This window comes from Montipora capricornis, chromosome 7 (genome assembly GCF_036669925.1).
Source record: "Montipora capricornis isolate CH-2021 chromosome 7, ASM3666992v2, whole genome shotgun sequence".
Taxonomy (NCBI): Eukaryota; Metazoa; Cnidaria; class Anthozoa; order Scleractinia; family Acroporidae; genus Montipora; species Montipora capricornis.
The window spans coordinates 51,433,166-51,438,165 of record NC_090889.1 but is presented as its reverse complement, the minus strand read 5'-3'; positions in this window follow the sequence as shown (position 1 = coordinate 51,438,165).

Genomic DNA, 5,000 nt, shown 5'->3' with positions numbered 1-5,000 from the left:
TACAAGAATAAAGGGAACATCGGTCCTTGATGGTAAAAACTTTCATCTCGTAAGCTATGATTAATTTGATTTAGATTCGTTTGAAACGTTGGGTTGAGGAATCCATTCAAGGAAAGTATTACACTGGGTACCGAAAAAGTAGATGAATCTAATCATCAGGTTGGTATTACGCGTGACCTCCCTTTTTTCCCTATTCCAATGGAAAATATTTTTAAAAGCTGCTGTAGGTATTTTTAGCTTCCAGTCCCGCAAAGGAAGCTGTGAAAAGTATTCACGTAATTAATTCATCCCGCTTTGACACCGAGCTACTAAATTTTTTTTGCCGCGTTAACTTCAATAGAATTGATACAATTTAGGTCACGTAAGGGCACTGTAAAAGTCGCATTTAGAGCCCGAAACCATTTTTCCCACCTGGCGGTCATGCCGCGTACTGTCACGAGAGAATGAAAACCTTTCTTTTCCCGACTGAAATTCAATATGGAACTCATGATTAACTGTTCTGAATATGTAACTTTTTTCCCCGGCCAGCACAGCGGTCATTCGAAAAAGAACATGCCAGCTGATAATGTTATATTAACTTACCTTGACAATTTTTTCCATTGCAGCCCTGTTCACAATGGCAGTGATATGACGAAATATCCTGGACATCGTTACTACAAGTGCCTCCGTTCACACATGGATTACTATCACAGGGAAAGATTTGAACTGCAAATAAAAGAAGAAACAATTAGATAGTCATAAGAGCACGGGGTTTGCGGCGAAAGGCCGTGGGAACAGGCCGTGGGAACAGGCCTGCTCCGGTCTGACCTTGTAGCTAAGTCGGCAAAGCAGCGGTGATCTAACCCGAAGGTCGTGGGTTCAATTCCCACCCTGGTCAGAGTTTTTCTCTGTCCTTGTGTGGGCCCATTTCCATCAGTAGGGCTAACGCTCACATGGTTCATATGGGGTGGAAACTTAGCACTTCACATTACACTCTAATCAGTTAAGCCTGTTCATATATAAGTGCTACACGGCCAACGTTTGCAAAAACGTAATCCTTCCTTGTTTTTTTTAGATTGGATTATTTTAAACTGTATTTCATGTTTAAAAATCGGTTTTTGATTGATGACATTTCGAAAAGAAAATCTTAAGATTCGGGAGGTAACTAATATAAATAAGTTGTCACGTTCTTTTTTTTTTTATCAGTATATATGTTAACGAAAGAAAACAAAACAAATGACGTCAGCAAAAGTTTCCCTACAAATCCTCCATTAACTCAACTGAACAAAGACAAGAACAGGGTGAGCTATTATCTGGATATCATACAAGCTAGTTACCTTCACAGTTTTTGCCTTGAAACCAGTCCCCGCAGTCACAAACGTATTCAGCTGGACTGTCAGTGTTGCTCAAACATTTTCCACCATTCTGACACGGATTATTCTTGTCACATATCGTTTGGGGAACTGGAAAGGACAAAAAACAAATGCCGTAAGACTAATCTTGAATGATAAAAGAAATGAATCTTCGCAATAAAAACGCTTTTTCTTTGGGTCACACGTTAGCAGTTTCTGTAGGTGTTCCCTCAAATTTTGTTTTGAAAAGTGTACTATCGAAGCCGAGACAGTGAACGACATTAACGACAAACATAACAGTAGGTTATCTTTAAATTTTACTCATGGCGGCGCTCGACTCCCTCCATTAGAATCACACGGTCATGTTTTTTTATGGGCAATTCAGATATGGCATACAAATAAAGAGAGAACTGGGGAATGTGGAGTACTGAATTCGGTTTGCGACCATTTCTCTTCGTGACCTAAGTATGAATTGCATTTAATGTGAAAACTGGCTTATTCCAAACACTTATCATCGAACTTTAAGTGAAGGCGGCTGGTTTATGGGGATCTTTCACTGTGAACTACACGCGTTATCTGCGTACCCTCACAATTTGTTCCATTGAACCAGCTTTTACACTTGCACGAATAGTTGGAGATGTCATTTGGATCGTTGAAACAAGTTGCTCCATTTTGGCACGGGTTGGTATCACATGGGAAGAGTTATCTGTAAAAAGAAACAACATTAAGACACTGATCTGTGACCATTTAAAAAAAAAAAAATTTTTTTTTTTTACTCTCAGTAAGCAAAAGATAGAACGACACACAAACAAACAAAAACATGTGGGCGGATTGGTTAGTCTAACTAAAACAGACGGCAACAATTTTTTATTGGCTTACCGAACATCTGCAACCTGAGTAAACATTCTGTCTAAACTTTGGCTTAGATTTTAAGTGGTTGCAAGTACTTTTTTTTTTATAATCTTGTTGCAAATTTACAAACTAAGACAATGAAAGTAATCAGGTCTTTTGGGCCAAAGTGGGGCTTTAGTGTTCGCGTGAATTAGCTGAACTGATTCAGGCTAAAACTGAGGGCAAAAAGATCCATTGATCACATGAAGCAAATAAGAATCAGCTGTACTTACTTTCACAATTATCCCCAGTAAACCAGTCTCCGCACTCACAGTAGTACCTCTGTGGATTGTGGAAATGAACTACGCAGGTTCTTTCGTTCTTGCACGGCAGAGTTTCACATACGTTTGGCCCATCAATCGCAGGCCTCAGGCGATACACAAAGTTCGTATATGCCGCACCCACACCTCCCACGCACTTGTCTGCAGGTGCTTCACCGTAGCGGTCGAAACGTTCGGTTATATTTTTATTCGTGTAACAGTCGCCAAAGTTCTGTACAGCAAAGTACTCGTAGTCCATATCACGAGCTAGATGAGCGCATTTGATGACGGTCGCAAATGGATCTGAAGAACTGAATGGAGATTGAAAATTTGCAAACTTATTCCTCAGCAGCCAATTCCACGTTTTGTCGATAAAGCATCCCAGTGGAACGATTTTCGGCACCACTTCTGAAATGGAGAAAAAAATTAGGAGGGACGAAGTGGAAGAAAAATCAATACTACTGGTCTGTCTTAACATATGTATTTTGTGCATGCTTTAAAAAAAAAAAATTCTCTATTTTTTTTATTAATTCAATTTTACATTAATTTACAATACATACACTACAGTTTGTATACAATAACATTATTACCAAAACACACACACATAAAAAAAAAAAAAAAACACGGCCTCTTAAACGAAATGACGAAATGGGAGACGAATCAATACTACTGGTCTGTCTTAACATATGTATTGGTGCATGCTTTTAAAAACAGTTGTTAGAAGTCATGTGAAGCTATGATCCTCGCAGTTATGAACGCATTTTGTTAGCAATTGCGTAGAGAGGCCTGAGAATTTCAGGAATTCAACTGGGTTTGAGCAGGTGACCTCGCCCTGCCGTTGCGACGCTCTAACAAACTGAGCTATGAAGCTTAGAAGTTTCACAGCGTCCATGACCCGGCAAGCTTTTAGGATCCAATGTTGTGTCACCAATGTGTACATTGCAACATCATTTTGCCATAATAGCATTGGTACATCTCCATTGGACAGAGAAATAATGGGCAGCATTCTGAACATCAGAGTTTCTCTTGACGTCACCAAATTGACGTCATCAACTTAGTTCAGACAGGAGCCCAAAACTGGGAGCGTACACTTCATTGTATTTGTGGAACGGTGATTATGCAGACTCAGTTCTTTTTTTTTTTTAATGATGTTCCCGCGAAACCAGGTCTTTCCAGCTAATCTCAAGTCTTGTAGGAGATTATTGTTACCTATGGGAGTAGGAATGGGCACTCGTCCAAGCCAAATCGTATTTAAGAAATCGTCTAAGCATAGCATGATGTGTGAAGACCGAGTATTGGAAATGTAAGCTCCTGGCTCGGACCAAATTAATCAGCACTCTCTAGTTAGCAGTATTATTTTCTCTAGAATCTCCCGTTGGATATCATCAAATGCGAAAAGAAATATTGCATTCACGCCAATCTAAATATTTCATTATCCTATTGCTAAAAGTTAAAATATCATTTGACTTTAGGGAAGTGTGAAGCTCAATTTTCAAGTCAGCGGTTACGAATTACGACTTCCCGCGAGGTGCTGTGCTCAGTGCTGGGATCAATCAATCATGGACCAATCATGAGTAACTGGTGAACATTTACCTTAAAAGTTTAAGAAAGGGCTACGGCTACGGCAATGAGAACCTTACAAAGCGAAAATTTGCAAGGAAACAAAGGAATACTAAAATAGTGATCATTTTAGAATGAGGTTTATACATTTATCATTTTGAGAACAGTCCAATTGTTCCAAGCCAAAAAAATAAAGGTGATATTAATAGAGAAATTAGGGTTGCATTTGGGCTGCAAATGGATTAGATACATAGGGGTTGCAGAAAACACCTTTTCAACAAAAACAGCGAATCAAAGGATAGAAAGGTTATTGACAGAATGGAATTTGAAAATTAGGTGTGCATCTCGTGCTCCAAGCTATAATCAATATTTCAATCGAAAGAACGAGGACAAGCTTACATCAGAAACCTTCCTGATATGCACAGAAAAAAGTCATCTCCTGTCTTTTTTTTCTTTTTTTGCTGTCTACCAATTGCAGATCATAGCCTATAACCTATCTATTGGTTCCACCCCGAACTATTGAAATAATTAACTCACCAAACGTATACACAGCTCCGCGCTTGTGTTTACCAATTCCATTAGGACAGTCCGTATCCTTAGCAGGTGTCAGTTTTGGATATTCAGCCAGCGCACTTGGTCCAGATCGGCATATTCCATTGAACCCAAGAACAAAAAACTTGTAGCCTTTATCAAAAGCCAATTCAGCACAGGATAAAATTGCATCCTGACATCTATTAGAGGACACTTCGCCTTTAAAGTCTCCAAGGTCCTCTTGTAAAAAATGCTTTCGGGTAGCAAAGCAAGCAATGACGCTAAAAGTGGGCACTGGGATAGACAAAAAAATATTGAAAGAAAAAGAAGAGCTATATCCATAGTTGATGCATGGAGATGGTTATGAAACTCGACAAGTCTTTTTGTTTCTGTATTTTTGGCATTGCCGGTGCACAAAACACACTTT